The 12,833-nt window shown below is 34.3% G+C and overlaps 2 protein-coding genes across 5 annotated transcripts in view; one reads left to right on the top strand and one right to left on the bottom strand.

The window, feature by feature from the left end:
- LOC126778106 (ecdysone-induced protein 74EF) overlaps nt 1-12,833 on the top strand; it is a 161,886-nt gene that overhangs the window by 34,397 nt on the left and 114,656 nt on the right. For all 4 annotated transcript variants that reach the window (XM_050501519.1, XM_050501493.1, XM_050501511.1 and 1 more), the window contains exon 3: nt 9,212-9,269. The gene's annotated coding sequence lies outside the window, so the exon portion shown is untranslated. The remainder of the gene's footprint in view (nt 1-9,211; nt 9,270-12,833) is intronic.
- LOC126778325 (U7 snRNA-associated Sm-like protein LSm11) overlaps nt 1-12,833 on the bottom strand; it is a 32,318-nt gene that overhangs the window by 7,117 nt on the left and 12,368 nt on the right. The window lies entirely within an intron of this gene.

Raw genomic sequence — 12,833 nt, 5'->3', positions numbered from 1 at the left:
GCCGCGCCAAAGCCACTTCTCCTTTTATACCACCATACTCCTTACACCAGGATTTCCTTCCCCGCCACGCATTTTCACTTGCTATGAATGATAAACACAAATTAAGCGCAACTATTCAGTGATGTTTGTCTGGATTTGAACCCGTGATCATCGGTTAAGATTAACGTTTTCTAACCACTATTACATCTCGGCTCCATTATCGATACTGATATTTAATTTAGATTAATAATAATGGTAATGTAAGTCCCAAGACGGTGAGCTATTACGTAGTTGTTATTATACATTCTTACAGAGAAAGCAGCGACACCTAATGATACTAATGATTGTTTGGCTCCTCTAGCGAACTAATTTCGCATGATTATAATAATAATATGAAATCTTACAGTTCTAATTCTTGCTAATACACTATCAGGTATATCGATATATATTCATTTTTATTGCTTGATTTCCTTGGAAGTTTATAAACATATTATGTTTATATACATACATTGCGTTAAGGCTTTGATGGTAAGCCTGTGTACAAATTTGGGTAGGTACTATCCAGTGATCACATATTCTACCGTCAAACAGTAATACTGTTGAATTCCGGTTTATAGGATGATTGAGCTAGTGTAGATGGTTATTATTATTATTACAGTGGCAATGTCTGTGGCTATGGTGACTACCACCAGGTGACATTTAAACACGAGATACATATAATAAAGTGCATATATATATATATATATATATATATATATTTCTCCAACATCGCAGCGAGAACGATCACTATTAGTAAATAATAAAAAGCATTAAATGCAGTACAATTAATATTGTCTCTGATCAAGTAATCAGCGATGTCGCCACTAGGAAGTGTTATTTGTTATTGTTGCCTACAAACAGAGGACACTTGCTATCGTCAGGTCAGTGCTGATCGAGTGTGATATCAACACTCGAGATAAATGAAAATTAAAAATATGTAACCAGCGTTTATTACAATACATTATTGATTTACGAGTCCTGTTTTTGGCCTTAAACTATCATCAATTATATACTTAGGACTACGCTGACGTTGAACTAGTGGGTGGCCAACTAGGAATGGCCCAACTGCTGGGGTAGCATGCGCAAGCGATCCTGTGACGCTCCCCGAAAAGACGGAGGCTTTCGCTGGTTTTTAGTGGGCATTCCGGTGCACTGGGGTGCACTAGGCGTTCTAGGCGCCGACGAGTCTCATATAGAGTACACTTTATGTGGGTGGAACGGGTAAATGCAATGCGTGATATAAAAATCAAAATGTTCCAGTGACTGAGCTGTGGCAAGGCTCTAGCTTCATATCCCGGGTCATTTATTTCTTACTTGTTACGGATGGTTACAGCCCGGACTTGGAAATTTTGTCAATGTCTGTCTCAAGTGATTCAGAAAGGACGTTAACTGTGAAGCCTCAGTTTTACCCTAGAACTGTTTGATATAAATAAATGCTAAAAACAAAGATATATTGAGGCCAAAACCGTTACTTACAGCTAGTCCATAGCTTATTACAACTAAAATATCTTATTACGCACATCTTCAGAAATATGACTAATGCTTCCACTCTTATTACTGTTTATATTCTTTCCGTGACTGTGATTGTATGTATTTTTTTATAATAGAACGTGATACTTGTTAGGTTTTCGTTAAAATGACTGTTTTGTAAATTGCGTAACGTTTCGTTATAATAACAGTCGTGTAATATTTTTAGTGGTCGCGACTGGATCTCGCCCAGCGCCCTTCGCCTTGGCTTTTACAACCAAATGTTTGGCTAGGGTTCTCATTATTTCGTTTTGTAATTCAATTAGTTTGTGTGTTAAAAAAACATTTGGTTTTTAGTTACTTCATATTAAATATAAATTTCAAGTACTTTAGGTGTAGTAGTTTAGGTTACTTCAGGAGTTTCATGAGTTATATCTAATCCATCTGACTATCCGTAATCCGTAACAGCCTGTGAATGTCCCACTGCTGGGCTAAAGGCCTCCTCTCCTCTTTTTGAGGAGAAGGTTTGGAGCTTATTCCACCACGCTGCTCCAATGCGGGTTGGTAGAATTCACATGTGGCAGAACTTCACTGAAATTAGACACATGCAGGTTTCCTCACGATGTTTTCCTTCACCGTAAAGCACGAGATGAATTATAATCACAAATTAAGCACATGAAAATTCAGTGGTGCTTGCCCGGGTTTGAACCCACGATCATCGGTTAAGATTCACGCGTTCTTACCACAGGGCCATCTCGGCTTCATCTGACTATACTGACTCTAATATACTGAGACTTTTTATGGGGTAACGTTTTGACTGATGAATATGCGAGTAGTATACTCGTCAGGCAAAAGGGATATAAAACCTTAGATACCATATATGGCAGTGTAGTGATGACCGATAAACTGATTTCTATTTCTTGCAGTGGTAAGGTGACCGCTTATCTCCTACGCACTTACCATAAAGTAACACAAATTCAGTGTTGAATTTCCCATAAATGTATCAACACGAATACTAGATTCTCTTCTGCTAAATTAATTTAAAATTTGATTCGCCATTTTATATCGACGAATTATGCACTCATAGTGTGGTTTGATCGCAAAAACATATCCATGATGTATTTGACAACTTTATATTAAATCTATTTTTACACAGGACTATACACGAAGTTGTTCTCGAGGGAGATCAAATTAATCAGACCTTCCTCAAGTAGAGGGAAGTCACGTGACAAATGTACAATATAAATTTGTTTACGGTAATCCTCGTGTTATTTCAAAATATTGAATGGATTGGCCGCTGGAGATATATTCAGCGCATCGTTTTTAATTAAATCTTTTTTTTTATAAAATAGGTAGGCGGACAGGCAAAGAGACCTTTTGACAGTACGTGATTACCACGTTTCAAATTTTACAATTTTAATTCTATCTGCTTTTCAGATCAGGAATGAATTTCTGAAATATTAGATATAATAAAAAAGACACAAAATATTAACAAAAGACTAAGAATAAAATCAACACATGACCTCTAATTAAAACTTTGTTTATTTCCTTAATTTATAATTTTGACGAATGAAAAAGAACTCTATAGAAATAAAAAATAGGCGTTTTATTCTTTGCACAATAGCTTTAACTTGTAACTTTGCATTTGTAATCGTTAGGATAGATCTAACCAACATTAATGTAAGGAAAAAGCGTTAGTTTCATAATATTCAAGTAAGGTCATACGGCTATCCATGAACGGTTCACAAGGTAAAGGATTTACTGTAAATACAATATGGAAAATTTCGTGAAGGTTCAAAATAACAACGCAAATATAATAATTATTTAATTATTATATGATATTATAATCAGTTTTATAACTTACCGGAAACCAATGCATAAACTTTATGGCAATATTATGAACGCTTACGATTCATTCAGTAGTAAAAAAATATCTAAGATTAATTAAGATTCGTTTTTAGAATTACATAGATCCAATACCAAACATTAAAACGCAAAAATAAGTAAAATGACGTTAGTTCTGTAAAAATCATAACCGTCTTCAAGTCAGACGCAAACGGGTTAAGTCAGAAAGTACTCATAATGGTAGTTTTACCGTAATCAGTTGATCCACACGTCACGTGGTCACGTTCCCACGAGCACAAGTGCCAAGAGAAAGTGTACAAAATATGCAAGTCGCACTGCGCAGGCGCACGAGCCATTTGAGACTACAATTACTATTTTTTTTTATAAAACAATATAAGGAAGCTTTAATTGCGATTAATCTTTAACGATAATATCTTCGAGACGTGTTTAAGGCCAAAAGTTGAAGATATTTATCCCGCAAACAATTTGCATCTGTTCATTAAAATGTCAATTCTGAAAGGTAGTTGTTTACTTGCGTTGTTTCGTTGTATAAGTTCAAGATCGTTAGACAACACCTTATTAGCCAGCAAAAACTCGACCTTGAGTGGACCAAAATCTATATATATATATCCAAACACCAAAAGCACTGACCATTGACCGCTATAGAAAGTAAACAACTATGAATCCAGTGCGTACGACCTTCAAGGCCTTCTTTTTAGAGTAACAAGCGAAAACACACCTTACATATCGCACACGAAGTTTTAATTTATACAAACACAGGAACAGTGACTCAAAAAAATTAAGAGTTTGGACCTTGAAAATTGGATCTTACCTCGTCGCTCATAAGGCATATAATGACCAACTTAGTCCGGTCTCGCCAGCTATCGTATCTAAGTCAGGCAGTCCCCCCACGTCGTGTCGCAGTGAAAGTGAACGGTGACGTGAAGTACGCGGAAGCGTAACGTAGTGGCTAAGGTGAAGGCTCGATATTCGCTTTTAGTTACTTGACGATAATTATGCGAAATTGCCTATTTACCTTATTCGTTCGCTAATTGACAGTACTTTTAAATAGTTACAAGAATATTATTAATATATTCACATACAAATACCTGCCGTGATTAAAGTGTTGAAGCTTTTGTTTAATTATTATTTAAAGCGAGAAAGTTGGATATGTAAAATTCCGGTATATGATTCAGAACCTAAAGGTCAATGTTAAAAATGAAACAAAGGAATCCGCGAGGTCACCACGCTGGGTGACACCGGCTATTTCGGCTTAAGTCACAAGTGCGTCGGGAGCTCTTGCGCAAGTCGTGTTCCAGATCCGATACTCTCGGTTTCGGCAAGCCAATGTCACGGACACTTGCAACTGTTTTGTTTTTGTTGCGCATTTGTCGTGTCTGCTTTGGCATTGATTTTAAATATCCAAATACTGGCTTATTTATAAAGCTATAAGCATATCTTTGTTACTTACCAATTATAAAGTCAAATTTACATAAATACTGCAATATTTAATTTCTCAATAGAATAATCTAGAAAATATTTCCTATCGTCATTGGCTTTTATATCGTGCATTTAATAAATAACTCATAGGCCGTGACTTCCGTACTTTTTGCTCGACCAGCTGACCCTCGAAATCCAATCAACTTAGTGCATTCAAATAATTTTGTTTGTGAATATATTTTCAGATGACATTGAAAGCTACGTGATTCCTATTAGCAATAATGCCCCTGTTTGATCATTATTACAAGCTCGATACGATAAAGTTAAGCTATTTGACTACTAAATGAGGCCATTAGGGTGAATTGATCGGTACTTGATACATACTTGATACAGATCAAATGAGATATCTACTTAAAGTAAGTAAAAAAATCTGTGAACTTGATTATTGTGAATTCAGAATTTTCAGTAAGTATAGCTTGGAGTTTAGAAGTTGTTTGAAATAAATGACCTTCTATTATAAAATTTTGAAATACATACCACGATTTTTTTATTTATTAAGTGTTTTTTTATATTATTAACAATCGTGATCTCCATTATAAGAAATCTTGCATTGTGCACCAAAAACCAATGAGGAAGGAAGACTGAAAGCGGAAATTTCAGCGATGCATAAAGATCAAAAGACGAAAAACAAACCGAAGTCGTTCAACGGCCTTCAACTGACACGACACAAGGGCAAGCCCTTTATTAAAAAACTATGATAAGAATATCCTAAACAAAAATCTTCGCGCAAGGTCTCGTTCCTAAGTCAATGGGTAAAGGTCAATGATGCTGTATTATTGCTTTTATGATGTTAACAGCGCCTTTGGAATTTTTTCCGTAAGCGTACGGTGACATTGGGCACAATTTTGACGGTCACAATAAAAACTATCGAGTTAACAATGAGCTTTAGATTTCTTACACGATACTAAAATAGTACTTCTATTTAATGTGAAAGGACAAGACCATATTCGAGGTCATTTTGAGTTTATGTGTAATAAAAGGAGAGAAAAATATAAAAAATTGTCATTCTACTGGCCGGAAATGAAAACAGCTGGTTGATGATATTTAATTCAGCAGCATATTAAGATTCATCGTCCATAACTAATATGGATGATGAATCTTAACATTCCTTGTGCAATTCAGATAGACTTCCTCAATCAGATACATTTTCTTACGTAAATACTATTATACTAATATATTAATTGGTTATTATGCAAATCTTTGCAATCTAATACTTGACTGAAATAGCCTCTCTTTTATACTGTATAACATCTTTGGTTATGTATTTCCACTATTCGGAAAACTATTTGCGCCGAAAATAGTAGTTTTAGTAAAAATATTTCGTCATTGCAAAATTCAGACACTTCAGTTCAGTCTTATTTAAAAAATATATTTACCTAAGAAGTTATAGAATAAAAAGGTCCACAAGGAGTAAATATATTATTCATGAAAAACATTTATGTCGTAAGTAATTCTTATACTAATAATATTGGTTTATAACCGTAAGATTTCTGTTAATGGCAATAAAATCAAATACGGTTTTTTTTACAAACATTCATGATCCAATGATCATTATCATCTTTCATGGTTTTCACATATATAACATATTACCGTAACAGCCTGTACATGTCCCACTGCTGGGCTAAAGGCCTCCTCTCCTCTTTTTGAGGAGAAGGTTTGGAGTTTATTCCACCACGCTGGTCCAGATATTCTACCGCAAAACAGCAATACTTGATATTGTTGTGTTCCGGTTTAAAGGGTGAGTGAGCCAGTGTAATTACAGGCACAAGGGACATAAAATCTTAGTTCCCAAGGTTGGTGGCGCATTGGCTATAAGCGATGGTTGACATTTCTTACAATGCCAATGTCTAAGGGCGTTAGGTGACCACTTACCATCAGGTGGCCCATATGCTCGTCCACCTTCCTATTCTATAAAAAAAAAAAATTAGACACATGCAGGTTTCCTCCCGATGTTTTCCTTCACCGTCAAGCACGAGATGAATTATAATCACAAATTAAGCACATGAAAATTCAGTGGTGCTTGCCCGGGTTTGAACCCACGATCATCGCTTAAGATTCACGCGTTCTTACCACTATATATAACATACATATTAAATATAGTAATATATCATCTCAGTCTTACTATGCTTTTTATATCTAAACATGTGAAATAGACAGCATATATGTATAAACAAAACCATTACAGATTTGCAAGCAAACCATTCCTTACGTTTCTAACAATATGCCAGCTGTTGCACATAAGTTGATACGACACTGGTGCTCATACGACTTACAAACAAGGCATTTATTTTTGAACTAATTGAAAATTTTACTATCACTCATCGAAAACGCTACAGCAATGTAGCAAAATAATAGCAAAAAAATATTAGGAAGTTATCAATTCAAGCTATTTTAATTGTTTTTGTATCATCCACTATTTTTACCTACAATTCTATTTTATTACCATAAATCAAATCTTAAACAAAATTTTACCATAAATCTCATTCATTTTAAAATAGTTGTTTTTGAAATTGTTGCCAATAATTAGTTGTTTGCTAACCCTATTGGTCTATCTATATTTTTTTTCAAAAAATATATATTTTTACTAGATATAAGATATATAATAATGCAAATGAGGTACCATATAAGCGGTTACTACCGCTTATATTAAGTATTAGCGGTAACATGTTTAGATTTTTTTTATATATTGGTAGTAAAGTATTTCTAAAAATTTTTAAATTGTCCTAAATTCGTTAACTTCCTATATAATGAAACGCATTTTTTTTCTTTTATTAGTAAAATATAATACAAAATAAATAAATCAGTATACATTAACATTAAACCTTCACCTGCAACTTAAAATTCCTTAACGTACTGTAAAAGAACAAAGACTATGTATATCGGTATTGTTTTCTATACAGTTGTGTGAAATATTTATCAAAATCCTAGTGCTTGGAGTTCTAGACTCAAAAGGGAATAAACATTTCATTGGTTACGAATTATCTCAATCAATACACATAAGATTTGTAATCAAAGACAAATCTCTCGAATTTGTCTCTCAGCTCTTCGTATTATTATATATCTTGAATAATTTTCCATATACGAATAGATTTATAATTTCATATTTTAAACAGATTGCAATCCTTATCTCTCATCCTCTGCCATCATCATAAACTGCAATTGAAATTGCTTCAAAGTAGTTTCAGCGCATGCGTAGGACGATGCACATGCGAGGTTAATAAATGTCCGAGCAATGTACAAGCTCGTTTATCTTTTTTTTTTTTTTTTTTATAGAAAAGGAAGGCGGACGAGCATATGGGCCACCTGATGGTAAGTGGTCACCAACGCTCTTAGACATTGGCATTGTAAGAAATGTCAACCATCGCTTACATATCCAATGCGCCACCAACCTTGGGAACTAAGATTTTATGTCCCTTGTACCTGTAATTACACTGGCTCACTCACCCTTCAAACCGGAACACAACAATATCAAGTATTGCTGTTTTGCGGTAGAATATCTGATGAGTGGGTGGTACCTACCCAGACGAGCTTGCACAAAGCCCTACCACCAGTAATATCTGTCGCCCTTTAGAATGTACTCTTATTTGATTCTAGTTATTTTTGTAACAATAGCTGTATAAATACACATATGCATACATTACAGCCTTATAACCTATTTTTTAATTGAAAATATACATTTTTAATAATAAGTGATCAATAAGTCAAACATTTTGTAAGACAAATTTAAAATTATAATGCAAAATATTTATGTCAAATGCGTCCATCGTCACTGGCATGCGGGCGAAGAATGAATCGCGTGCGACGCTCGACCGTCGACAGGCGGAAGCGTGCGCGCGCGCACCCGCACAAGGCTACGCTCATGACCTCGCGTCGTCTTTGTCTAGCGCTATCTAGCGTTTGTTTACCCGCGAGGCCGAATGCATCATACCTTCGACCAAGTACTTGAGTGCTAAATGATTATTGAGACCATAAATTTATCGAGTTTCTTTTTCAAGAAGCCTTGTAGATAATTGAGGCGATAACTAGTACAGATGCTGAGGTGCGATATCACTTCATATTTAACTTTAAATCATCGAGACAATGAAAAAACTTTTTACAATTTTCACTGTAAGGTTTGTTCTCAAGTTTTAGTTTCATTTAAATGGAATTGCCTTCACAAGGCGAAGATGGAGCGATAAAGTCGAGGTTAGATAATTCGTTTGATAGCTCATTGTGAGAAGTGGAATATCGAATTCATTATATACATTCTGGTAGTGGTAGTCCGTTCTATGGCGTAGTTTTCCTTGAATCGAATCTCCAGAAGCCAAAAGAATAATTGCTACATCATTAGTATTATACGTTTACACTTCGTATGTGCCAATAATAAAATTTCTGTTAACAGGTAATGGTGTGGAAATACTGACCTTGGCGAATGTATGATTACTCAGCTTCAGTATACAGTAAGTAAATATTGTTTTCTATAAACTTATTATTGTTATTCTCATTATGCTAGTTTTATTAATAACGAATGCACTATAATACTGACGAATTTATGTATATCAATCATTCTGCTATATCATTATTGAGCTAAAAATGCTGAAACTGGAGCAAGTGCAAGACACCTGCGATAAAAAGAAACAAAACGCCAAAAACTGGTCCAAATACAGAGTTCTCGTTAGTGTCGGAAACGTCTGTATGTTGAGATGGAATAAGGGTGACGAAGTTTGCGTGACGAAAACGCACGGCGGCCAGTCGGTAGTAGCCTCACTTCGAATGTTGGCGACCTTGCGTGGCTATACATTTCGGGGTGAGCCGCCTCACACCTTCGACGGTCTCATAAAATCGTGGGTAAAAAAACAGACAAAGTAACTACGTTTTACATTTGTCTGCTTCGATATCGACTATTAAAATAAACTCCAGCAACAAACAATTATTCAGTAACTTATTAAAATAGAATAAAATTAAAATATTTAAAAAATAAAATCCACAAACAAAGAAAAACCAGAAAAACTTTAGCAAAGAAATGTTTACGAGACAAAAAGTTAAGGTCAAATTATTTAATCACCAACCGTAAATAAATTGCGCAGTATTTTAAAAAATGTATCATTTCTAAAAATGTGTTTACTCATAAAAACGACCTTGTACATTTATTACCAATAATATCAGGCGGAAATAAAAAAAATAAACACACGAACGAAACACAGATACAAATACACAACAATTCAGCAGATACTATATCTTATAATAACAATATCTTATCTAGTGGACGTGAAACAGATTCCAAATAAACTAGACAAGTTCCATTGCTATCGGACGAGAAGCATTTAATTATCTATTGAAATATTCGATACGTCAAGGCGAACACCAAAAACAACTAATGACTGATAAATGGATTAAATATATGAGGAAGTATACTGCGCACGATTCGTCCTAGCCGGCCCTTGTATGCTCCACACAGTGAAACTTACACTTGTAGCAACAGACACGCACACAGACGTATATGGCAATGAGATAACTGACATCACAGCAAGGTCTCACCACTCGATACCATCAGCATGTAAATCATATTTTAAAAACATAAATGTAAAAATATAAAAATTGACGGTTTTGTTATATCTTTAGACACATTTGTTTTTTATGTAACATGCAATAATTCTGAAGAAATAAGGTTTTCCTTTTACATATACTTGCGTTTTACCAAAATTGTATACACACAACTGCCTCGTGTGTCCAATGTTTAATTAGGAATTTTACTTATGATACTAATTGTTTACAAATTGCGACTTTAAAATTTTAATATGTCAACGTGGTAATACGAGTACCATAATATGAAATATTGTTTTTAATTCCTGAAAAACGTCTTAACACTTTATTTTTACTCTTTAATTAGTAATCGAGAGTGGTTTCGTTAAAAGCTATTATCAAGAAAGCAAATAAATACTTGTAGTCTAATATTGTAGACTGATTGAAAAAAACGAATTACTTTAGTTCTCAAGTTATCAAGACATGCTTGAGTGAATATTTTTTTATTTACTTGCCGACCGTACACACGTGAAACACGCATGCGCGTAACACGCAGTATGACAGCGTCTCGCCCGCGGGCCGCGACTGTCGGCGGCCTTCGCAGCCGGAGCACCGCTGAATATTTTTAATATACTAACCTACACGACAGCGTAGCATTATTTTTGATTATTGTCTCAATACTTAAATATAAAGCAATTTAATCATTGACCTTTAAAATTGATAAGAATAACAGCAAAGCTTATATCGAATTCACATTTAACGTATTTAAATTTGTAATTAAAATTCCAATACATGTATGTATCTGTGCAATATATAATATCATATTTTTATATTTTAATTGCAAATTCCATTCCACTTTTCCGTTCACTTCAATGTAAATTACTGAAAAAACTAAAGTAATATACAAGTTTGAAAGGTTCGGCATCAAAATATCAAAGACGAAACCGATATATGATTTTAGCATTTATTTACTAAGGCTAATATTTTTTCAAAACCGGATTAGAAATTTCACTCAAATTCACCGCGGCTCTTAATCCAGAATGAATTGCGCTAATCCAAAAATATTGGACAAATGATTCATGATAACATAAATCGTAATACTGTAGACGTTTTAAGCTGGACTTACGACCTGCAGACTATAGCGAAAATCATCAACCGCCTTTGTCTGAGCATGAAAGTTTATAAACGTAATAATAAGTTATTTGTAAACGTCGGAAAATTCTTGGAAACAGAAACATGAATATCTCTAGTTTTTTTTTCTGTTTGTTTTGTGTTTATCCTTGAATAAAAATAATGAAAGAATCGATTATCCGAAATGTTGCGGCACGAAATAATTACCCCCAAATTATTTTCCTTCTGAGAAGAACTTTTGTCCAAACTGGGTAATATTCGGAGTAGCAGTGAATCATTAAATCGAGAAATAAATATATTTTGGACATCATTTTCGCCATCATCGTCGTTAATATGTTTTTCTCTGCACTTTTCATTTCTAAAGTTGCACTTCTTTGATGTAGGTGAGTTTTGTTCGGGTGCAACCGAGGGCCTGTCCTGTTGCAATATTTTCAGTTTATGACCGTAATGTCGGATTTACGATTTCTCCCAGGGAGAGAAATGAAGCATCAGTGGAAACAGGCTGTCTGAATTAGATACATTCATCGTGTTCCCTTTCTCTTTGTTTATCAGCAAGAGCGGACTTTCATCGACTTTCGTACATTGCATTGTGGTTGTCGCCGCCAAAAGTGATACAAATAAACAACACTAACAACCTAATGTCGTGAAAAACAGGAGTAATACACGAGTTTATAAATCGAAACACGAAACATAGAAAGCAAATATTGTATATCTAAAGTTTATTTATAGACAATACCGCTGATTATTATCTCGAATGTTTCTAGTTAAAATAGTTTTCGATTAAGTGTTTTTTTAAACAATGTTTAATCATTGTGGTAATCTTCTAATTAAAATTCAAGGTAAAGATAGGTCGGTGTACATATTTAAACGTAAAGTTGAAAAATATTCATTTGAGGAAAGTACAATGTCGAAGATATAATATTCTTTAAGTTAAGTGTAAATAACAAAACATAAAATATTAGTAGTGAAACGAAAACAACACACAAAAAATAAATAGCATATTAAAGGATATTAAACACATAATTGAAACATTCTTTGTGTAGCACACATTACAGACAAATTGCATGTTTGTACAGCGCCATTAATAGACGCTGCGCAAGCGAACTGGGTGACGTAGACGGCGCTGGCATCGGACAAGGCTCTTCCTAGACCTTTTTCAGTGAGTCACTGGGCATTTCTGTTTACACACTTGGCAAACAGTACCATAAAGTTGACCGCTCTCATACGACATATACGAGGCGATAACACATCATTTACAACTCTGTGGCGCCTTTTTCGTATAAATATCTGATAACATGACTATATATACATTGAAAACTACTGAATCGATGATTTATATTAATTTATTGATCTTAAATAATGTATTTACA

Source organism: Nymphalis io, chromosome 2, assembly GCF_905147045.1.
Source record: "Nymphalis io chromosome 2, ilAglIoxx1.1, whole genome shotgun sequence".
Taxonomy (NCBI): Eukaryota; Metazoa; Arthropoda; class Insecta; order Lepidoptera; family Nymphalidae; genus Nymphalis; species Nymphalis io.
This window is presented reverse-complemented; position numbering and strand designations above follow the sequence as displayed.